Raw genomic sequence first — 24,846 nt, 5'->3', positions numbered from 1 at the left:
TGGGCTGACGGTCACTCTCCACGTGCAGTGGGGGCATGTACTCCCTGGCAGAGAGGTGGGGGTGCAGGGGCTTCTGCTGCAGCCAGTCAGGGGGCTGAGCTTGTTGAAGCCAGAGCCGGGTACAGATTGTGGGTGGGCCTCAGAGAAAGAGTCCACCGGGCCCACCCTGGCTCATGCCTGTGCACAGATAGGTACACCCTCCACCCCAACCCCCACCCACACACCCCTCATAGGAGTTCTGACCACAGTCACAGAGACCAGAGCTAAAGATGAGAGAAGCTGAGTCAGAGGTTACTGAGCGTGGGAGGACTCCTGGGGAGGGCAAAGATGGGCTGTGGAAGGGTGGTGATAGTGGCTTTGCCTTCCAGAGCCATCTTTGGAGGCTGGGATGTTTGGGTTTCTTCTGCTGGCCCCCGCAGCCCCCTGGGCAGGGCTTTCCATGTGGGGTTGTCAGCAAGGGCTCCCCAACTCTGAAACCACCTCCCACTGCCCCAACATTGCCCCGTGTCCGCAGCACACCACCCTTGCCTTGCTGGGCTTGTTAAAGCCATTCCAGTTCCTCCGAGACAGCCCTGTTCAGCCTTGCCCGCCCCTTCCTGGGCTTCCCCACCCCCAGCCTTTGTTTCTCTCAGCACCCCGGCCTCCAGTGCCCTCCTCCTCCTCTCTCACCCTTGTGTTTGGCAGGGTCCTCTTTGCTTTTTCTAGCCTGGTTCTGCAAAGCTCCACCTGCCATGGGGCACACCTGGCCACCTGCTTCATTCTGCTGTGTTTCCACTTCGCCGTGAAGTTCTCTGAAACCCTCTCCTCATTTGAGGCCTTAGTTTCCTGCTCTGTAAGATGGGACAGTACCATGTTGGAGATCAAGTATGAAGATCGGTTGCGGTGACCTTCGTGGAAGCGCCAGCATACAATAGGTGCTAAATAAAGCCATCAGTCTTTCCTGCTCTACACCAGGCGTGAGGCCACTCAGGTGGAAGACCCTCGAGGAGGGGGCACCTCATCTCCCCAGGGACTGAGGAGTAGACAGTGGGGAGCTCCGGGGGGGGGGAGGGGAGACGGAGGGGCGTGAATGACAGGGGTGCCCCTCCGGGTGCTGGCTGCCGTCAGGGAGCAGGCAGGAGGAGGCTGGGAGCTGGGACTTTCCTGGAAGACGAGGTCATAGAAGCTGTTGAGGGGACAAGGCCAGGCCTTGATTGCGGAGGGGCAGGGGGACGGGAAAGGGGAAGAGACGGGAGGCTTTGGGAGAGACTCTGGTCCAGGCCTCCTTGCCCCCGTCACCCATCCTGGGATGAAAAGGGGAGCGTTTGGAGCCCTCTCCGGAGATGTTTTGTACTCGGACCGGGGAAGGAAGATGGAGGGACCCCAGCTTCCCTTCCCCTGTGCCTGCCCATTTGCTTGGGTTGAACTCCAGTCCTACCCAACACCCTGTCTGTCTGTCTACTGGGTGCCGGCTGCTTTCTGGACTTCGCTTTTCTGCCTGCTTTCCCTGCTCTCTCAGCTTCCAGTGGGCAGAGCTTTGAGCGCCAGTCATGTGGGAAAAGGGGAGGGGGCAGAGCAGGCGGCGCCTTCCCTGGGTCCCTATCCCTGGGCTCCTCCCGGCCCCAGGGGCCTGAATTCCCAGCACAATGCCCAGCCATTGGCATGTGGTCGGCATAGCATCATGAAATGACTGCTTATTGGATGCTGGAGTCTCTGGGTGTTCAGTGAGCGCCCGATCATGTCTCTACCCCTGCCCCTCATATGTTTGGGGTCCAGGATTTGGTGGGGGCAGGAGCGACAAGCCTGGAGGAGGTGACCGTCTCCACTCCCATCAGGTTATCTTTGGGCAGCTCAGCACATTCCAGGAGGCCACGTGCTAATGGGTGTGTGGCCCAGGTGACGAGTGTCTAAAGGTGGAGGGGGTGAGGGGGAGACACAGGAGCAGCCGTGTCTCTGTTCCGTGTCTGAAATGTGCTGTCCTCCTCCAGGAAATGGTTCACTTTTCTTCTCACCGAGTTTGGCAGCCTTTGGGGAATTTTGGGAGGGAGGGGGGACCCTGGAAGGAAACCACTGTGGGACCCTTTGTTTCCTTAGAAGCCTGAACACAAAGAAAGGATGAAGTGGAGGTGGTGCTGCAGAGGGCTTGTTTTTTCCCTTCAGAACCGGCCAGCCCGAGTCAGAGAAGGAGGGTGTTATCCTTTCGATCTAGCGCTTTGCTCCTTCTGATGGTCTGAACGTGGAGGGGGATTTCGGCAGCTAGGGGTAAGAGTGGGCAGAGGGCAGTTTCTGTGTGAAACAGAGGCAGGCGGGTGGGTGCAGCGAGTGCCAGGCGGCATGGTGCCCCTGGGATTTAGGTGTTGGCCTTTTCACAGGGAGAAGCCCAGAGAGATGAAGGGGCTTGTGTGGCGTCACACAGCAGGTATTGATAGGGCTGGGATTTGAACCCAGGTCTCCGTGGCTCCAAAGTCCTGCTGAAGCATCCCCCTTAATGTAAAGAGCAGCAGGATACACACGGGCCCCCTTCCCAGTCTTGTTCTGGATCGTTCCAGCCTTGCCTCTGTTAGTGTTTACCTTGACCACATGCCAGCCATGGTCGTGCCTTCTGCCCTGTGTGCTGCTGGGTTAGTGAGGGGGTAGCTTCCAGGCATCGAGTGTGAGTGCTGGAGACTTGGGGCAATGGCATCCTTGTGGTGGGACTTCCAGCTGCTACTCCGACTGCTTTTGGGTGGGACAGTGAGGTCTTAGCTCCAAGGGGAGCGAGAAGCCCCCACTGGGGAACTAGGAGCAAAGTCAATCATCCTCCCAGGGAGAGAAAAAGCCTGTTTGCCCCCCAGGGACCCAGAGGACCATGGGAGGAAGCTCAGGACAAATTCACAGGACTAACAGCCACACCTTCCTGCTGGGAACAGGTCCAGAAATAGGGGGAACTGGCTTCCCTCAAGCCCCTAGGACAACTGCTCTGAAAAAGCAGAAAGTAAGTGTGGGCGAGGCTGTGGAGAGAGTGGAACCCTCCCACACTGTGTGCAGGAATGTACACATTCCTACACAAATGGTGTAGCCACTGCGGAAAAGAGCATGGGGTCCCTCAAGAAGTTAAAAAGTACTGTATGATTGCAATTCCACTTCTGGGTGTGAAACCTAAAGATTTGAAAGCAGGGTCTCAAAGAGATATTTGAACGCTGTGTCCACAGCAGCAGCATCCATAATAACCAAAAGGCGGAAGCACGCCCAAGTGTCCACTGTCAGATGAATAAAATAACTATGTACATATATATGTATATGATTATTATATGTATGTAATAGAATACTACTCAGAAGAGAAATTCTGACACATGCTGCTACATGGATGAACCTTGAGGATGTTAAGGGAAGTGAAACAAGCCAGTTACAAAAGACTGACACTGTATGATTCCATTTACACAAGACCCCTTATAGGAGTCAGATCTGTAGAGGCATAGCTCCCCCTGGAGCTAAGCCCTAAGAGGGGTGGGAGCCAGGGGCTGGTGGGGAGGAGGGTCCTGGGAGTTACTGTGGGATGGAAAGAGTTCTGGAGATGGATGGTGGTGATAGCTGTACAAGAATGTAAACATGCTTAGTGCCACTGAACTGTGCATTTAAAAATGGTTGAGATGGTGAATTTTATAGTGTGTATTTTGTTATTTTTATTTTATTTATTTATTTATTTTTGCTCTGTGGCATGTGAGATCTTAGTTCCCCAACCAGAGAGCAAACCCATACCTGCTGCATGGGAAGGCAGAGACTTAACCACTGGGCCACTAGGGAAGTCCCCTATAGTGTGTATTTACCACAGTTAAAAAATAATAAATTAATTCAAAACAAAATATAGGAAACGGATGTGAACCAAGGCCTCCTACAGGCCAGATTGGCAGCGAGCTCTCTGCATTGTGTTGTTTAACTCTCCCCTCCACCCCATGTCTTGTGTTGCTTGTGTTAGCTGACTCCTGCAGACAGGAAGACTGAGGTGTGGACCATGGAGATCTGCCCACTCAGAGACCCCTGGGCTTGGGTAGCATTGTCACATTTTGCAAGTAAAAATACAAGATGCCTAGCTGATTTTGAATTTCACCAATGAATAATTTGTAGTATAGATATGCCCCCAGTATCGCATCTCTAGTTGATGTTGCAGCCTTAGTAGTCTTGGGACTTTGTCCTCTGAGGGAGGGGGAAGTGAACGGATGGTCTGGGTGTTCCAGATCAGGGACCTGCTGGCATTTGTCATCAAAGCCTGGGCCCAGCCTGTCACAGCTCTGCTGAGACATATGTGGTGGCCTTGGGTCAAGCCACCACCCCATGTGAGTTGACAAGGCCGAAAGCAGGGGCCCTGATCACTAGGTATGAGTAAGGTGGGCCATAGGCCATGCTTCTCTGTGTGCCACGCAGGGCCTGCAGTGGAAGACTGCCACTGTCGAAACATTGGGAGTCTGTGTTCCCCATCTGGCATGCTGGTCGCTGCATGTGCCTTCTCTGTCAGGTGTCTTCTCTGTCTCCTGCCTGTATTCTCAACACCTCCAGACAACCCTCTGGCTGCCCTTCTCTTGTGTCCACCACCTCACAGCTGTCTCATCAGGGTGTCTCCAGTTCGGTGAATGGCACTCTCTCATCGTGAAGCCTCCTAATCATATTCCTCCAATTCCTCCATTCCCTCATCCACACACCCAGCCATCTGCCCACCTGTCCATCCACCCAATCAACTGTCTGTTAATCCATCCATCTACCCATCCACCCACTCATCCATCTATCCTCCCACCCATCTATCCACCTATCCAGCCACACAGCCACCATTCATTCATCCATCCTCCCATCCATGCACTCATCTACCCATCCCTTCATCCACCGAACCATCCTCCCATCCATCCATCCATCCATCTACTCATCTACCCACACATCTATCCATCCATCTACCCATCCACCCATTCATCCAGCTATCTTCCCATACATCCCTCCACTCACCCATCCATCCATCCACCCATTCATCCACCCATCCTCCCATCCATCCACCCACCCACACACCCAGCCATCTGCCCACCTGTCCATCCACCCAATCAATTGTCTGTTCATCCATCCATCTACCCATCCATCCACCCTCCCACCCATCTACCCACCTATCCATCCACTCAGCCACCCATTCATTCATCCATCCTCCCATCCGTCCACTCACCCATCCATCTGTCCACCCACTCATCTATCCATCCCTCCATCCACCCATCCATCCTCACATCCATCCATCCATCCATCTATCCACCCATCTACCCATCCACCCATTCATTCACCTGTCTTCCCATCCATCCCTCCATCTACCTATCCATCCTTCCATCCATCCATCCATCCATCCATCTACCTACTCATCTACCTGCCCATCTACCCATCCACCCATTCATCCACCCATCCATCCATCTATTCATCATCCATCCATCTATCCATCCACCCATCTTCCCATCCATCTACCCACCCACACACCCATCGATCTGCCTATCCATCCATCCATTAGTTTACGAGCATTTCATTGTAGCAGGCACTTTGATGTTTAACATCTCAGCTGTAGGATGGACTAAAGGAATTAATATTTAAATGTGAGTGGCTGACAACAGCCATCAGACCTCCAGTGAACCAAAGGACCAGATCTCCCATGTTTCAGCACCAGGTCATCTGGGGAGAGATTGTCTAGCCTTGCATTTAGATGGCAGCCACTCCTCTAACAAAGCTTCTAGAGAAGACGTCAGGCTGTGATGAGATGGGAGCAGAACACTGTGGGGCCAGGAGTCTTGGGAGGCCTCAGCAGCAGGGAGCTGAGCTGGCTCTGCCAAAGGAGTGGTGTCCACCTTGTGTGGGCAGCCCCGCGGGAGGGGTGAGAGCAGAGGACGTGAGAGACAGTGCTCCCTGCAGCTGGTGTCTGGCAGAGCTCTGGCCCATAGCAGGTGCTCGGCAGACTTGAGACTGTCACCAGACAGAGGAAACAGACCCAGAGAGGGGAGGTGACTTGGCCAAGGTCGCAGAGCCTTGCTGCTGCGGGACTGGGGTAAAGAGTGTGTGGACTTGTCAGGCACAGCTGGTTTGAACTCTCAACCTCACTGACCTACCTGTGAATAGGAAATCTCACCTCCCTCTTGGGGTGTGCTGCATGGAAGAGGCCAAAGGGCGTTGTGAACCGCTCAGCCCCAGATCTGGTAATGTGCTCGCCTGAAGGGCTGAGGGGCAGGGCAGGCCCCCGTCTCAGTTGAGAGGCTCCCCATGGCCCCAAAACCACCCCTGTGGCTTCCTGAGCTCTGGGCCTCATCTCCTGCCTGTCAAAGGTGAGGGCAGAGGCCCAAGGGGCAGAGGGCAGGAATCTGGCCACGGGACGCTTGGCCCTTCCTGTGTGCAGGGGGTCTGCACAGCCCCCTAGATTGCTTCCTACGGATTCTGGCCCGAGTGTCACCCATTGTGGCTGGATTTGCCTCCTGCGTGGGTTTTGGAAGGAGGTCCTGGGAGTGTGACTCTTGCCATCTCCTTCTTGCCGTCCCAATGGGGGCCCAGCCTCCCTGGGAGCCTGCAGCTCTACAGCCCTGGGGCCATACTCACCTCATTGCCGCTTTCATTTTGTTCCTGTCTACCCAGTTTCTGCTTGGCCATTGTAAAGAATTAAAACTCCCCAGAAAAATGGATGCTAGAAAAGGGACTTGTTCCCCAAGCCCCAGCCCAGAGATGTTCTCTCTTTGGCCATGCTGAGACCAGGGCTCAAACCAGGTTCCCTGCAGCAGACATTGTAATATTTTTGATGGTCTTGCTTCTGGAGGAGAGACTCGGGGCTGGGGGTGATTCTGCTGATAATAGTTAGCTTTCTTTCGAAAGCAAGAGTCTCCTGGCTCAGGGGTCCCTTATCCCCTGCCAGTCACCCCACATCCCTCAGGCCTCTGACCTGGTAGCCTTGTCCTGCTTTCTGGAACAGCTGCAGGGAAGAGATGGGGCTATCCATAAAAAAGAAAAGCACATTAAAAAGTCTTGTTCCATGAAAAAATCATGGCGGGGGGTGGGGGTGGGGGATTGGCATTTATGGGTGGGGGGGGGCAGAGTGACAGTGACTGGAAGAGCAGGTTGACTGTGGGGCTCCTCCCCAGCTGCTGGGGCAGGGGCTGAAATGCAGCTCCGCCCCTCTCCCAGGAGCAGGCAGGCGGTGATGAAAAGGCCTGGGGTTCCCTGGACCACACTGATGGGGCAGCAGTTGGGGGATGGGAGTAGGGAGGAGGGGGGCCCCACCAGGATCGCTGTGATTGCGCTAGGGCAAGAACAGAGCCAGTGGAGGCCAAGCACCAAGCCTGGCTCTTCCCTTTGGTCCTGTGGGCCCCTAAGGCCCAAGGTCCTCATCTGTAAAGTGAGGAATAGCAGCCCCATAGGCCACAGCAAAGGGCATGAGAGAGCAAAGGACAGGCTCCGTAGCACAGGCCCCTGAAAGCATTGAGCTGCTGGGGAGGAAGGACTGTCCTTGGCCCTTCTAGGTTCTGGTTGGTCTAAGAGTTAACTAGACACGGGAGAGCTTAGCAAGAGAAATGAAAATTACGTACATACAGGGCTTTTCTAAGCATATGGAGCCCCAGAACAAGTTAGGTAGTTGAGGGTTAGCTGTTCTAGAGGAGAAGGGGTAGGGTGGGGACTTCAGAGAGGAGGAAGGTAGTTTATAGGAAGATGAAACAAGCAACTGTTTGGTAAACAAATGTCTGCTGGGCTGTGCAGTGACGTAGGGATGCAGAGGTCCTCTGTTCTATTATGTTTTTCTATAGCGATGGGTCATCCTGCAACAGGTCCTCCATCTAAGTTCTTTTAATTATTTTTAAATTTTTGGCCATGCTGCGTCTTCATTGCTGCAGGTGGGCTTTCTTTAGTTGTGGTGCATGGAGGCTATTCTCTAGTTGCGGTGCACAGGCTTCTCATTGTGGTTTCCCTTATTGCACGGGCTCTAGGACACGTGGGGTTCAGCAGTTGCAGCGCGTGGGCTCAGTAGTTGCGGTTCACGGGCTCTAGAGCACAGGCTCGGTAATTGTGCATGGGCTTAGTTGCCCAGTAGCATGTGGGGTCTTCCTGGACCAGGGATCGAACCACTGTCCCCTGCATTGCAAGGCATATTCTTAACCACTGACCCACCAGGGAAGCCCTGTCTAAGTTCTTTTAAGAAGTTAGGGGGAGGGTCTGAGTGTTTTGGGCCTTGATTGTTTTTAGCTCAAAATAATCTTCAAGCCAAAGAGACACATTCTGTGTTGGCAAAGTTTGCTCCCCTACACAGCTGACATCACTTATTTCCTCATCCCTTTTCCTAACTCAGGTTTTGGTGTCCTCGTGTCCTTGTCTGCATGCCTAGCTGCCCAGAGCTGGCTAGCTCCATGGGTCTCATGCAGATCAGGAGAATGTCTGGGCTGGGAGAGAGGCAGGGCATGTTCATCCTGTGAGAGGGGGCTGGCTTCCTGGGAGACCGTGGCGGATCAAGCTCAGCCCAGGATGCAGGCACTTGGATCTCATTTTCTGTCACCCTTGTAGGCCTTAGCAGCACTCACTCTCCAGGGGTTTTTCTCTGGATACGTGGAGGTCAGTACTGGATCTTGGCAGTGGTTTTCTGTGCAGAGTTTCAGAAGCACAGAGCACGTGTCCACAAAGTTGGGAGCGGAGAGCGTGAGCTGGCATGTGGTGGGGTTTAGTCATAATGATGAAGACATTACTTAATGACAAGACAAACTTGTCCTCATTTCTGGGGAGCTAGCTCGTGGTAAGCTGTGATGGCAGAAAGAAAAGTGCAGCTGATTCAACTATTCAAAATAGCAAGGAATCAGTTTTTCTAACGTGTTTCCCATGTGGATTAATTTCTCTTGGAAGATGAAAACATCTCCCCTAGCTAATTCCCTGCAGAGATCCCTGAGACACCTTGTTAGTTCCTGCAACTGGGCTGGAGCTGTAGAGACCACATAGGAAAGTGGTAATGGGGAAAGAGAAGTTCTAGATAAAATACTTGGCAAAAGTGGTAGAGATCACACCTGAGAAGTCTTTTTCAATGACAGGAACTAAATTGAACGCCAAAGTCAAGATTTTGAATACATTTGGGAACAAGCAAGCGTCAAGGACTTTTGTTGGTAGCTGCCAGCAGAAGGCTACAAGGGCAAGAAGGCTTGGGACTACTCCCCAGGCTTTGGGAAAGGATCCCAAGAATGCGTTACTGGCACCTTGAATGAGAACCCAGGAGCTTAAATCTTTTCGCAGGGAGGGATAAGTCACTCCATCCTGGCTGTGTAAACTAAAGATCTCTGGTCCTCCCCTAAAAACTTCCCCTGGCCAAAGACTTCAGCTTTTGGTTTTAGACGATGCAAACCCCCTGGAAGGAGTGGGTACCCACGGAGCTGTCTTTGGTCATTTATTCCTGCATGCAAATGAGCCTGTGAGACCTGTTCCTGAGAAGAGGATGAGGTAGCAGGAAGCGCAGGGCATTGAAAGCTGAGGAAACAGAGAGGAAAGAGGGTGCGAATGCTGGAGATCAACCCCTGTTTGGTTTTGCTTTTACAATAGATTCTTCCCATAACCTTCAGTAGGAGAGAATGGCTCTTTACCGTCTGCAGATCAGTGGCTCCCCTCTTTTTTCTAGTGGAAGTGGTCACCAAGTATCAAGGGCCCACCGGGATGCTGTCAGACTCTTTCTAATAATACCATCTATTTATGTAGCACGGCAGCTCATGGGAGTAAGTCTCTTCTGCTGGCTGATGTTCTAGGAAATTGGCCAGCTTCTGAATCCACAGCCTCCCTCCTTCTGCCTGGCTCTTGAGCACCCGTCTCTCCCTGCAGTGAAGACATCTCTGGGGTCCCAGCTTCCAGCCTTGCCTCTGCTTTTTCTGCGAGTTGGCAGGAGGATCTTCCTTTCAGTCTTCAGTGCTTTTGCTCCTCTCCTCCTTCAGTCTCCCCACATCTGCTGAGGGCAGATTTCTCTTCCCACCTCTGGCCCTGTGGACCTCACTTGTTTGGACCCCTGTAACAGCCTTCTAACCCCCATGCCCACATCTGCTCCTTATAGCCCATCCTCTACACAGTAGTGAGTGGTCTTTCCAAAATCTAAATCAAAGCATGTCACCCTCTGGGCTTGAAACTCCTCAGTGGCTTCGTGTCACAGTTGGAATAAATTCAGTCTCCGTATAACCTGGAAGCCCCTCCCTCCCTCTGCCCTCTCATGTGGTCTCACTTCCCTCCTGGCCCACAGCTTTCTCTCTGCTCCACCCGCACCCCCACGTCTGTTGTCAAAAGGACCACACTTTTTTCTGCCTTAGGAGTTTGTGTAGCTTATTATTCCTCTCAAAACAGTTTCTCCTTCGCCTCACTCCCAGCCTTTCCTGAGATTGATTCCTTTGCATCCTTTAGGTCCTAGATAAAATGTCACCTCCTGAGAGGAACTTTTCTTGACCACTCACTCTCAGTTCAGTTCAGTCGCTCAGTCGTGTCCGACTCTTTGCGACCCCATGAATCGCAGCACATCAGGCCTCCCTGTCCATCACCAACTCCCGGAGTTCACTCAGACTCAACGTCCATTGAGTCAGTGATGCCATCCAGCCATCTCATCCTCTATTGTCCCCTTCTCCTCCTGCCCCCAATCCCTCCCAGCATCAGAGTCTTTTCCAATGAGTCAACTCTTCACGTGAGGTGGCCAAAGTACTGGAGTTTCAGCTTTAGCATCATTCCTTCCAAAGAAATCCCAGGGCTGATCTCCTTCAGAATGGACTGGTTGGATCTCCTTGCAGTCCAAGGGACTCTTAAGAGTCTTCTCCAACAACACAGTTCAAAAGCATCAATTCGGCGCTCAGCCTTCTTCACAGTCCAACTCTCACATGCATACACGACCACAGGAAAAACCATAGCCTTGACTAGACAGACCTTAGTCGGCAAAGTAATGTCTCTGCTTTTGACTATGCTGTCTAGGTTGGTCATCGGAGAAGGCAGTGGCACCCCTCTCCAGTACTCTTGCCTGGAAAATCCCATGGACAGAGGAGCCTGGTAGGCTGCAGTCCATGGGATCGCCAAGAGTCGGACACGACTGAGCAACTTCACTTTCACTTTTCACTTTCATGCATTGGCGAAGGAAATGGCAACCCACTCGTGTTCTTGCCTGGAGAATCCCAGGGATGGGGGAGCCTGGTGGGCTGCCGTCTGTGGGGTCGCACAGAGTCGGACACAACTGAAGCGAGTTAGCAGCAGCAGCAGGTTGATCATAACTTTTCTTCCAAGGAGTAAGCATCTTTTAATTTCATGGCTGCAATCACCATCTGCAGTGATTTTGGAGCCCAAAAAAATAAAGTCTGACACTGTTTCCACTGTTTCCCCATCTATTTCCCATGAAGTGATGGGACCAGATGCCATGATCTTCGTTTTCTGAATGTTGAGCTTTAAGCCAACTTTTTCACTCTCCACTTTCACTTTCATCAAGAGGCTTTTGTTATTTAATTACCTAATTTAGTTTATTATTTAGTTAATAGTTTAATTATTTAGTTATCTAATTTAAATAAGAATTACCTGGGATTCTTCAGTCGCTTGTCTGTTCACTGGTTCTCTCATCTGAGTCGTTCACCAGTACACCCCCAGCTTGGCACACATCAAGGCCTGGCATCAGTCAGAGGAGGCTAAGCTTTGCAGCCAACAAACACCCACCAGCTCTCAGTGCCTTCAAGCCACAAAGGTTTATTTCTCATCCACGCTAAATGTTCATCGCAGGTTGGGGTGGGGGGTCAGGAGTGGGGCAGGGGCTGCTCTCATTGCAGGGTCCCGGGCTGATGGAGCAGCCACACTCCCAGACATTCCCAATGGCCATAGAGATGGGTCTCTCACGGAGAAATTCTCCACCCCAAAATGATCTGTGTGTCACTTTTACTTCCAAATCACCGCGGAGAACTTGGCACATAGTGTCACTTCCGCTTCCAAATCCCTGGGGAGAACTCGGAATGTAGCCTCACTCAAGCACAGGGAGTTGGAAGGTCAAGCCTCCTCAGCACCCGGGAAGAAGTGGGAAGAAGTGGAAAGATACGTCAGACGGTGCTTAAGACTCACACAACACTCAGCTGATGCTTTTGGGCGGGAGGGTGTGGGGGGTGGGAGAGTGCGGGGGCGGGGGGGGGGCGCTCTGCAGAAAGAGAGAGGCAGTGGAACTTCCCTCAGCAAAGCCGAGAGGTCCCGAGGAGAGGTAAGCCTGCTGTCCGACAACCCAGCCCCTCATCGAGAGAGAGACAGTCGCACGCGACAGGAATTCCGTCTAAGCAGTTCCACTTTATTGCCACAAACTCTTGGTTTAAATAGGCAAGCGGGGTTTTGCGAGGGATTTTCTATAGTTGCACCAATCACGTTAAAGGTCAAATCGTAATATGCCATAGTTGCACCAATCTCGGTAAAGGTCAAATCGTCATGTGCCTTCATTATAAGGAGTCTATGGTGATCACGGTGCTGTCCACATGCACGGATATCGAGAGCCAATCAAAACCTTAACATAGACCATGCCCCTATCTCTTCTTAGTTTCCGAAGGCAAAGCTAACCCATCCTTTTTAAGGTTTCCCATTTAGGGCCCCACAGGAGAGCATCTAGAATGTTCTTTCTGCAGCTGTGAATGACCTTTAGGGTCCTGCTGGGGATCTTGTATCCCTGCTGTTCAGGTCCCTGGCGTGTGGGGAGTCAGGGTTCCCTCAGGAGAAGCTCAGCAGACAAAGGAATCCCCTGAGACCTGACAGGAGCAGTCTCAGAGCTTCCAAGGCAGGTTACCTCTCAGAGTTCATCCCTGGTGGGACGTGTTCCTGGGCTGTGTCCTCTGTGAGACAGCGCTTTCTAAAGGCTCCTATAATAGCCTTGAGTGTACATCTCGGCCTTTGGTGGCCATCACAGTTGAAGCTAACGTTTGTTAAGCACTCATCAAGTCCCTGGCACTGTACTGAGCTGTACAAGTAATCACATTTACGTCCTCACATCTGCAGGGTGCAGGTGCTGCTCCTATGAGGGTGGCAGAGGCTAACTTCCTAATTTAGTCACTGCTAGATCTCTGATAGAGCTTTCCCTGAATCAATGCTTCCTGATTCTAAACCTGTGCACTTAGTCATTACTTCATAGGAAAAGTTTGCGTCTGATTCCCCTTCTAGGTTATAAATACTAGACAGCTTCTGTTAGTTTTAAAAATTTTTTTATTTTAAAATTTATTTTATTGAAGGATAGTTGATTTACAATATTGTTTTAATTTCTACTGTACAGCAAACTGACTCAGTCATGCAGGTATATACATTTTTTTCATATTCTTTTCCATTATGGTTTATCACACGATATTGACTATAGTTCCCTCACTATACACCAGGACCTCTGCTGTTTATCCATTCTGTATATAATTCTTTGCCTCTGCTAACCCCACACTCCCACTCCATCCCTATGGCAACCACAAGTCTGTTCTCTGTTTCTCTTTAGTAGATTAGTTCAATTGTGCCACAAATTTAGATCCCACATACATAAGTGATATCATGAGGCGTTTGTCTTTGACTTACTTCACTTAGTATTATCATCTTTATCCTTTTTGAGAAGTCTTCTACCTTATCCCTCATAGCATCCAGCAGAATTTCTGTCATATAATGAGCAGGCAATATAAGACTTTATGGAGAAGGAAATGGCAACCCACTCCAGTATTCTTGCCTGGAGAATTCCATGGACAGAGGAGCCTGGGGGACTATAGTCCATGGGGGTCACAAAGAGTCAGACACGACTGAGCAACACACACATACACACACACGACTGTGTATGAGAAAGACAAAACAGACTCCTTAAGATAGTAGGGTAACACTAGGATATTCTTGTGACATTTTGTTGTTGTTGTTAAGCCCCTTACTTAAAGACTAAGTAAAAGCTTCTGTGCTTTTTGCTTCAGCTCTTGGTAGAGTGCCTGAATCTGTTTGTTGCTTATACATAGCAATTTAATCATAGCACAAAGCCTCTCATAATACACACAGCACCCTGATGTATAATTATCAGCAAGGAAAGAATTAATTATACCGATGCTAGCTACTGTGGATATCAAATGGAACAAGAGATAGTTTCCATCCCTAGAGATTATGGAGGTGGTCATTTAAACAATTAATTGCCATAGGGTGTGTGATGGACATGCCGTGAGGTTTGTGTGGGACCAGTGGGGCCATAAATTCTACGTAGGCAAGTAGAGTGAAGGTGGGACTCAGCTCTAGGAACGGGCGGTTAGGAAAATCAACCCAAACCCTATTTGGATCGAAAGAACAAGTTCCCCGGCTTTGGAGGACCTTAAGGGGACATACTGTGGGTGGAAAACCTGTCGGCCCACCGAACTTGCTGCATCAAGGCTACGGCTGGGGTGAGGATTCCAGCCTCTGTACATGACCTGGGCCAATTTACTGCTGGCACCGACAGCCGCATTACTGCTAATGGGGTGTTATCAGCCTGGCGAGTCCCGGCGGCAGTTGGAGGTCCCGCCTCGGGAGGCCCTGGTCCGCGCGTCCTGCGCCGCCGCATCGTGATTTACCTTGGTTTCTCTGTATCAGGCCTGACCTTCCCTTATGCTTTCCAGGGCTCTGGCCTCGCCCTGACCTAAACCCACGGCGGGAACACCCTGGCCACCACACCCAGCGTCCCCAGACCGGCTGGGATTCCTTCACCGCAGCAGCGGCTACGTGCAGCGCGTCCGTCGCGGACGGGAAGAAGCGGAGGTGGGCGGGGCCAGGGTGTCGAGCCCGCTCTTCCCGCCCTAGGCTTGGAAGTTCCGCTTCAGATTGGCTACTACGCTCGCGAGGGGCGCGGCCTCCGGGGGGCGGGCAGGAGCGAAAGGCAGGGCGCGCTCTGGAGGGGCGGGGTTGCCTAGGCGACGCCGGGCGCGCGCTCAGGGGTGGGGAAGCCGGCAGGCTGCTCAATGACAAATCGGCGGGGCACGGCTGGGGTCCGGCCCCCAGAGGAGGCTAAGAAGCGGGCGGAGCCGGTTTAAGGGCAGGGGCGGGTGTGGACGGCCAGGCGACGCGGGACGGGTCCCAGGTAAGGGTGTCCGTGCTCCAGGGGGCCCCCCTCAGGCCAAGTGGGGCGCGCGCGGGGAGCGGGTGCGCGTCCCGGGCCAGTGGCCTCTACCCCCAGTTCCGAGCAGGTCTGTGGCCCAAGGGCGACCTGGCTGTAGCAGCCCCACTCGGGCGTGGATTGGGGTGGGTGTCCTCCCAGACCCGCTTGGGGCCGAGGAAAAAGGGGCGGCGCCCCGCCTTTCCCCCCTCCCCCACCCCGAGTCTGCCACTTCTTCCCTTTTCCCGCAAGTGGCCTCTGCCTCCACTTCCTGCCCTTCGGGCCTCCTGCCGAGGATGGTCCACTTCCTCAGGCCCTTAGTCGCCGCTGTGGTCTGGGCGAGTCTGTGAATGTTGCGAAAACTTGTTAGTGCCTTAGGAACTTGGCCGTGGACCGACCCGGGGCCGCTCTTCGGAAGTCGTGTGGTCTCTTTGCGGACTTGATTTGGTCCTGTGTTGGAGACGAGCTTGAGTTTGCCCCCTACCCCTGGCTCCTTCCCGAGAGACGCCGGCGTTGGGCGGCTTCTCCTTGGGCGCACCTGAACCTGCCCGTGCTTCTCTTCTCGCCCCCGGTAGGTCTAGGAGGTCATCCGCGGTGGATTCAGACGGCTAGTGGCAGCAACAGCTGCGCCCAGGCTCGTATCCGTGTTCGTTCTCAGGTAAATGTAGAAACGATGAACTTCGCTGCTTTCAGGTGATTCTTGTGGAGAGAAGCTCTCCTGTCTGGCGGACTCATTTAGAATTGCCAGTGAGGGAGACTTGGCTGGTTGCTCTCATTGGAGTTATCTGTGACTTGGTTTCAACCCTCGTAGAACAGTGAGCTTTCTACTTTGTCCTGGTCTCCTAACCTCATTTGGGGCGGGCGGGCTCGGCGGGGAGGATTAGGTTTTGAGAATGGATAGTGGGTACTAATGATCCGAGGGGATAGGGTATCTTTTCTTGTTATAAGCATGGCAGTAAGATTCTCGGATGTAAGAATTCAAACAATTTAAGGCAATGGTCCTTCAGCCTGGAGCAGTATCATTGAAATATCAGATATGGGCTGAGCAGTAGCATTGAATATTGGGACGAACAGGAGGGTCCAGATTCTGAAACTCCATTCGCTGTGTGATCTTGAGCAGGGCTTTGCCCTTCTCTGTGCTGTAGAGTCCACACCTGTGAAAAGGTGATAATAGCTGACCTACTTGTTAGTATTAAACAAAGTAAGGAATGTTTGAGGTGCTGTTTGTGGTAGTGGGGGTAGATGGTTGTTGGGGTGGGAAAAAGGCCACGGACACACATCTCTTCTGTGTGGTTTCAGTTGGGACAGCTAGTCTGTCTTCTGACCCCATCTGGGTCTTTCCTTCCTTTCTATTCATGTTATTTTTCCCCTGGAAACAGTGGGTATTCTGATCTGAGATATCAGCAAGATTTCCCAACTATGCCAAAGGAGTAGAACCTTTCCCAAGATTTCCTGTGAAAAAGAGTGGAGGGAAAAGTTAATTAGATACTTTATTTGTGGTGTGTGTATGTGTGTGGTGGGGGATATAGGACTGGATATCTAAAGATAGGAAAAGAGAACTAGAGCTGTAAATCGGGTTTCAGTGAGTCTTGATAGAAGGTGGAAGAAGCGTAAAAGTTCTGATTTCTTGCCTTAATTCTTCAAGGTTCTTGCCTTGGCCCAAGATTGGCTTGAGATGCTGGAAATTTTTAAATCACCCAGTTGAGACAATTCTTTGTGCTACATTACCCCATCCCACAATACTTCTTTGCATTCAGTTACTAAATTCTTATCCACTTAGTGGATTTGTGGATATTAGAAACATAATTGGAGCTCTTTTCTGAAAGCTAAATGTGGAGACAGTGTAACGACCTAGAAGGACAGTACTGAGTAGTCCCAGGAGCTGTAACTTGTCTCAGGGTGATAGCAAGAGGCCCGCTTTTCACTGGCTCCAATTACAGATTGTCCTTGACTTAGGGTGAGGTATGTCCTGGTAAACGCATCATAGGTTACAAATATCGTAAGTCAAAGATTTAATACACTTCTGAACCTCATCGCTTATTCTGGTCCACCTTAGACCTGCTCAGAGCGCTCCTCAGCCTCCATTTGAAAAAAAAAAAAACACAAAGCCTGTCTTGTAGTGTTGAATATCTCATGTAACTTATTCAAGTCTGTATTCAGAGTGGAAGGCAGACTGGCTCTGTGGGTGTGGAGGGTAGGGACTGTTCCCGTATCAGTTGTTCACCCTCATGATCCCATGTTGAATGGGGCTGTGGCCCATCATCACAGGAGAGGGTCTTTTTTTTTTTAATTGCAGTATAGTTGGTTTACAATGTTGTGTTGGTTTCAGGTGTACAACACAGTGATACATATATATATACACACACACATAAAAAATATATGCACATATATACATGCATATATGGAGAAGGGAATGGCTACCCACGCCAGTATTCTTGCCTAAGAATTCTATGGACAGAGGAGCCTGGTAGGCTACAGACCATGGGATTGCAAAAGTTGGATACAACTGAGTGACTAACACACACATATACATACATGTCTATATATATTCATCTTCAGATTTTTTCCATTAAAAATTATTGCAAGATATTGGATATGTAAGTACCTTATGCTATACAGTAGGACCTTGTTGTTTATCTGCTTTATATATAGTCGCGTATATATGTTAATCCCAACCTCCTAATTTGTCTCCCCTTCCCCCTCCTTCCCCCACCTCACCCTCCCTTTTGGTAGCCATAAGTTTGTTTCCTATGTCTATGGGTCTATTTCTGTTTTGTATATAAGTTCATCTGTATTATTCTTTAAGATCCCACCTGTATCTGACATCATGTGGTGTTTGTCTTTTTCTGTCTGACTGACTTCACTTGTATGATAATTTCGAGGTCCATCCATGTTGCTGCAGATGACGTCATTTCGTTCTTTCCATGGCAGAGTAGTATTCCCCTGTATAATGTGCCACATCTGCTTTATCCATTTATTTTCCCATGGACATTTAGCTTGTGTCCGTGTCTTGGCTATTGTTAATAGTGCTGCTGTGAACATAGGGGTGCCTGTATCTTTTTGAATTAGTTTTCTCTGGATATATGCCCAGGAGTGGGATTGCTGGATCATATGGTAGTTCTATTTTTAGCTTTTTAAGGAACCTCCGTATGGTTTTCCATAGTGACTGCACCAATGTATGTATATTCCCACCAACAGTGTAAGAGGGTTCCCTTTTCTCCACACCCTGTCTGGCATTTTATTATTTGTAGACTTTTAAATGATGGCCATTCTGACTGGTGTGAGATGACTGTAGCTTTGATTAGCATTTCTCTAATGATTAGCAATGTTGAGCATCTTTTCATGTGCTGGTTGGCCATCTGTATATCTTTTGGGGAGATATGTCTATATAGGTTGTCTGCACACAAGAGAGTATCTTACTGTATATTGCTAGCCCAGAAAAAGATCAAAATTCAAAATTTGAAGTATGGTTTCTACTGAACATATATTGCTTTTATACTATCATAAAGTTGAGAAATCGTAGGTTACCTCCTAAGTTGGGGGCTGCCTGTACCTCTCAACAGACAGCCCCTTGGATGTTTTTCTAAAGTGAATGTAAGTTGCTGAGGAGTCTGAATGAAGGAGAACTGAGCAAGAACCAGAGAAAATGAAGGTGTTCTCACCAGACCGAGAAGCCTGGCGGGGAGGTGAGGAGGAGGAAGGAAACTGGTATTCATTGGGCATTAGCTGTCTGCTCACACAGACCCCCTGATCTGACTAACGGCAGCTGAGTATCTAGTCTTGGACACTTGACTATGAGCTGTCTCATTTTGCTCCTCATTTTTTGGTTCCTATGAATGCAAATATGGGTGCATATGTACATATTCTTGGATGTTCCAAAGAGTAGAGGGGCAAAGAAGGCAGGAGGACATGGGAGCTTTTGGGTGGGTGAGAGTAGGAAGAATGGGAGAAAATGTGAATGCTGCTTGTCAAAGAGGGCAGGTGCTTGTGGTTACCATAGCAACTACAGAATACCAGCCAGGTCTCAATTTCATGTTTATGTTACCCTTAAAAAAAAAAAAAAAAGCAAGTGCTTGTCATTTTCCTGGGTGTTCTCTGTTACTGCTATAGACAGATCTTTGAGTTTTTGCCATTAGAAAAATTGAAACCTAAATGCAGAAACAGGTGCTATTAATTGATAATTGTTAGGGACTTCCTTGGTGGTCCAGTGGTTAAGACTTATCCTTGCAATGCAGCTCCCCTGGTTGGGGAGCTAAGATCTCACATGCTGTGTGGTCAAAAAGCCAAAACAAAGTAGAAGCAATATTGTAATAAATTCAATAAAGACTTTAAAATGGTCCACATTAAAAAAAAACTTAAAAAAACAGGTGATTGCTAGTACGTTGTTCTTTGTTGCTTTTGTCAGTGCCTTGTGGGCAATTTTTATGTAGTATGTTTTAGGCCCACTGATAGGTAGTTGACATACAGAATATTAAGTTCGATCTGATCCAAATTAAAATATTGATACTCCAGGCTATGTAATTTTGCTTGGTATATGAGTTGAAGGAAATAGAGTAGTTTGGCCCTGTGTGAGACTGCCTACCTCTAAAGTTTATCTTTTGAATGAATTTTCTACTGCTGTGTAATAAATTGCCCCAAACTTAGCAGCTTGAAACAACAGACATTCATAATCATACAGTTTCTGGAATCTGGGAACAGCCTGGCTGGGTGCTTTTGTTCAGAGTCACTGCCCCAGGGTGGGGCACTCACATGGCTGTTGGGTGGAGGCCTCAGTCCTTACCACGTGGCCGCCCCACAGGACTCTTCACTACATGGGAGCTCACTTTCTCTTGAGAGCAGGTGATCTGAGAGGGAAAGGGAGGATGATCAGGCTGGGAAGTGTGGTATCCTGGTACCTAATCTGAAAGTATACTGTCGCTTCTGCCAACACAGGGACCAGCCTGGTGCACCGTGGGAGTGGACTGCCCTGGGGACGCTTAAGGACCATTAGCATTCTTGGACACTAGCTACAGCGGTTTCTTTTTGAAGGTTTTGTTTCATGTGCTTCCTGAAGTCTGTGCCACAGGAGATTAAAATGCAGCTGGATTACTATTCTAGAACTTTTAATGTTATACTTGAAACTTTATGTTCTTTCTTCTGGTCCTTCATTGTCAGATGCTAGGATTAATTAGCCAAATATTCAGTAGCTTTGGAAATTAGAAATTAAAATCTTGCTAGTTCCTAAACCAAATGGAACAGCTGAGGTTTTTTTTTTTTTTAAACCCTAAAACAAATTGGTTAAAAATGATTGCCAAAATGATCTTGATAAACAGCATAAAATTAGTCATTAATCATCTGTGTATTTTTTAAACATAAAACTCACTGGCAAAGTAGCTGAAAAAGTCTCAGAGAACCTGGGTGATGGGTACAAGGCTGTTTATTAAACACTTCTTCCTACCCTTACGTATGTGTGAAACTTTCTACAATAAAAAGTTTTTTTTTTTTTAAGGGGGGAGGGAAGAGGCATAATCACAAGAAAAAGTACTTATAGAGCCCTTGGTTTCTTATAGAGACACTAAGACCGATAAACAAACTATGACATTCCAGGGGGGGAAAAAAAGCCACTCTTCCAATTACCTTAAATCTTTGGACACTATTTGCCTAGCAATTCTTCATTTCTCTTTGAAACCCTGTGGTTGCTCTGCTGAATCATGTTCAGCTCTTTGTGACCCCAGGGTCTGTAGCCAGCTAGGTTCTCTGTCCATGGAATTTTCCATGCAAGAATACTGGAGCGGGTTGCCATTTCCTCCTCTGGGGAATTTTTCCTGACCCAGGGATTGAACTCGTGTCTCCTTCGATTCCTGCATTCACAGGCAGATTCTTTACCTACTGAGCCATTTGGAAAGCCTAACATGTTTTAATTATCCACCTGGAGAGAAGGGCCTCATTCTTTAGTTTCTCAGTGAAGTCTTTCTGGAGTATCTGTATGTGGAGACAAGGATTTAGGGACCCCGAGCCAGAAGCCTGTGTGATCTGCAGATTTTTCCTGTCTCTAAAAATTCTATGATTCTAATACTTTCATGTGACAAATATCCTCAAGCATATTTATAACAAGAAGCTTCATAAATCATGTTAAATTGTAATTTCAGAAAATGAAGTCTTCTGAGAATTGCTTTTGTTCATTCCAACCCAGTTCAAGGCTGTTAAGAGTCACTGGGAGGCAGACTGGAGAAGTCAGCACAATTTGCCTTGCCTTTCTTCCTGTTTTTGGCCCCTTTCCCATCCGCTGCCCTAATTTATGAGCTAGTATCTTCGTCTCCTCTTATCCTGCCTCTCCCATCATCCCCCTCCTTCCTCCCACCCCCTTCCGCTAGTAAAAACAGGAAAAGATCTGTGGCCAGTCATTCACTGTGCATGAGCTGATCCCATCGTAGGGATGGATTTCAGCCAGAGGGGTACCTCTGCTCGCCCTTGCATATTAAGCCTTTTAAAAATCTCAAGTTATATATATTCGTTCACTAACTGCCATTTTTTTAACTCCTAAAAGGGTTCTACACCCAATTCCAATGTGGGTTGTGTGTGGGGTCACATCACTGAGGAATTCTCTGACTGCATCGGGGTGTCCTGCAGATCATCTCACCTGTGACACTCGCTACCCAGAGGCAGCATCAGACACCACAAGTCAAGGACTCATTCCCACAGGACTGGCCCCATTTCAGACACTAGTCACAGGTCCAGGCTGTGTATCTGCCCAGCCGCCTACAACTTGGAGGTACCCACAACACCCTGAGTGGATTTCACATGCCAGTCACAAGCCCAGTCATCATCTGTACGCCTGACCCACTGGCTTTCGACTACAGGGTCTCAAAACCCTCTGCTTGGGTTTGGTTGATTTGCTGAAGTGGCACACAGACCTCAGCAAACCTGTTTAATCACTAAATTACCACTTTATCACAGAGGATGTTAGCAAGTATGAATCAGTAGCCGAGTGAAAAGGTTCGCAGGACAGGGTCCTCATGGAGTTTGGAGGCTCCCGTGGTCACTTGCTCCGCCACCTGGAAATTCTCCTGACCTCACCTTTTGGGTTTTTATGGAGGTCCCATTCCATAAGCATGGCTCATCACATCATCAGCTGCTGGTGGTGGATTCAGCCTCCAACCCCTCCTCCCCAGGAATCAGGGGGTGGGGCTGAAGGTTCCAACCATCTTTTCCAGGTCAGTTCCCCTTATCCTGAGGTGGAGCCCCAAAATCAGCTTGTAGGTGTGCCCCAGCTGTGGTCATAAGGGACTTGTGAGCAACGAGGCGACCATCTCACCTTTACTCCTCTGAGTTGGTTTCAGGATCTAAGGACAGGACCAGACATAACGACAGATGCTACCCCCTGCACTCGTCACTCGGGGACTCCAAGAGTCGGAGCATGAGCCAGAAACTGTGGACAAAGACGAGCTTCACGTGCACATGGGCAAAGAATCTGCCTGCAGTGCAGGACACCCAGCTTCCGGCCTGGGTCAGGGAGCTCCCCTGGAGGAGGGCATGGCAACCGCTCCAGTATTCTTCCCTAGAAAGACTCTGCGCCTAGTGAGCTACATCCATGGGGTCGCAAAGAGTTGGATACCACTGAGTGACTAACACTGTCACACATGAGCACTTTAATTAGGTCGTCTGAATGAGCGAATATATATCCTTTATAACTCACGATATCGTAACCTCCTAAGCAGTCCTAAAATCTGGTCACCTTCCTGTGTCCACTGTCATTCCCTCAGGCCAGGCCTGCCGGCCCCACCGGCCCCTGCTCCTTGACTCTGGGCCCCTCTGCTTTTCCACACTATCACTACAAGGACCTCAGCAGGCGAGTAATCGTGCCGCCTGTTTGCTTGTAACACTTGGAAGGCTTTTCTGTGCTCTCGGCAGAAGGTCTAACATCTCTAAACTGCTGAGCCCTGGTCCCACTTTCCGCTCCAGCTTCATCTCATGCCAGGCTCCGCCTCTTCCTTTCTGCTCCAGGCAGCCCCGAGGGCCATTCTTCAGTTTCCCGACAGTACTGTGTTTCTTCTTGCTCCCGGTCCTCCTAAAAGCAGGATGAGAAGCGGAGAGTGTATGAGAGGGATCCTGCAGGGCAGCACATGGCAGACCCTGCAAACTGGAAGAAGGCACACCTGCTGGAAGGTACCTCCGGGTCTTGGGGGCCTGATGGGTGGAGAGTTTGAATTTCATTCACACTGAGCCATTAAAGGGCTGTAGACACACGTTCACTTGTGGGGCTTTTGTTTACAGCAGGGACTGTGTAGAGAAGATGTCGCAGAGGGCTGAAGTGGTGATGAGAGGTCAGCTGGGAGGTTGTGACTGGTCACTGGTTGGTGGGCAGGCCAGGCTGTGGCAGAGGAGGTGGAGGAAGCAGGTGGCTTTGGAGGTGGAGTCAGTAGAACTGGTCGTAGATTGAATTGGGGAAGGAGCAGGGGAATCAAAGGTGGCTCTCATGTATTTGGCTTTAGTGATGAGACCTGGATATGATTGGATATGGGGAATGGAGGAGGAGTAGGTTTTAACGTGGCAGGGAATCAAGAGTTGTACTTTGGGAATGTTAAGTTTGAGATTCTTGTGAGACACCCTCCCTGGGAGAGGCAGCACAAGGCAGAGGGGCATGGGTGAATCTGGAGGTCAGGATAGCACTCTGGCCCGTGTTCTGAGAGTTTGGGGCTGCTGATGAAGCTGCTGAGACAAATGGGATCCCCGAGGGGAGAGTCTAGAGAGGTAAGGGGGAGCCTGAGCTCTGGGGGCAACTAACACTAGGAAGCCAGGTAGGGAAGGGACGCCTGGTAGGAGCCTCTGCCGGTGCCACTGCTGCCAGAGGAGCAGCGGGTGCCGTGAGAGGTGCAGGGTGCAGAGGCCCGAGGGAGACGGAGAGGGGTCTGTGGGTGGTCCACCAGGGGCCTTCCCCTTCTGGGCACGGTTTTATTCCAGTTGCTACAGTTCATTTTAAAAGAACTGGAGAGGATTGGAAAGGAGGAAGGAATGCTTTGATTGAGTTTGCAATGTGGAGTTTATTGGTGACCTTGATGGGACAGGTCTCCTTGAAGCTGTGCTGGGGCGGATTAGAAGGGATTTCGTACATGAAGGTCTGAGGGAAGAAACACTGGGCTCTGCTGTTCAGAGTGGGGTCTGTGGTGGGAGCAGCATCTGGGGGGCCAGCGGTGCAGAAGCCTGGGCTTCACCCCAGACCTGCTGCATCCGATGTGCCTTTGAACAAGATTCCCTGGCAATTTGCCTGAGAGGCACCGGTCCAGATAACCAGGCCTACAGAGAACTTGTGTCACTGCCTGGAGGGACAGATGGGGACCAAGGGGGTGTGTTTAGGATGCAGGTTAAACAGAATGTGTCTGTGTGCTGTTGGAGAGGACCCTGTAGGGAGAAAATGATTAATGATGCAGAAGAAAGAGGATGATGGCAGAATGACATTCTTGGGCATGGGGGTGGGAGCAGCACGGTGTCCAAAATCTGTGTGCAAGGCTGGCCTCTGCTGAGAGCGGGAGATGAGGAGGGGGTGGGCACAGGCTCTGGTAGATTTGGAGGTGGGCAGTGGCCTCTGTCTGGGGAGATAAGGCAAGGTCACTGGTGGAGAGCTAGCATGGGGAGGGCCTGGGGAGCCTCGCAGGGATTCTGGGAGTGTAGAGTGAACGCTGGCTCCTGCTGTGTGATCATAAACACACTGAAGGTGATGCTTCCTAAGGCTGGCTGTGTGACTGTCTTTCCCGCTCCAGCAACATTTGCACACCAGGCGCAGGTGCTGGGAAGGATCGTGAGCCGGGGGAGGGAGGAGACCGTGTTTGCGGGAGGGACTTGGG

General features: G+C 50.2%; 1 protein-coding gene across 6 annotated transcripts in view; it reads left to right on the top strand.

The window, feature by feature from the left end:
- RALB (RAS like proto-oncogene B) overlaps positions 1–24,846 on the top strand; it is a 75,438-nt gene that overhangs the window by 12,316 nt on the left and 38,276 nt on the right. Inside the window, exons 1-2 of one of the 6 annotated variants that reach the window (XM_018061679.1) lie at positions 14,843–15,010; positions 15,601–15,683. The exons of 2 other annotated variants lie outside the window; for them this stretch is intronic. The gene's annotated coding sequence lies outside the window, so the exon portion shown is untranslated. 3 more of the 6 variants (XM_018061688.1, XM_018061716.1, XM_018061711.1) reach the window with 3 other exon arrangements.

This window comes from Capra hircus, chromosome 2, assembly GCF_001704415.2.
Source record: "Capra hircus breed San Clemente chromosome 2, ASM170441v1, whole genome shotgun sequence".
Lineage (NCBI taxonomy): Eukaryota > Metazoa > Chordata > Mammalia > Artiodactyla > Bovidae > Capra > Capra hircus.
Note: the sequence above shows the minus strand (reverse complement) of the source record. Positions and strands in the feature narration are given on the sequence as shown.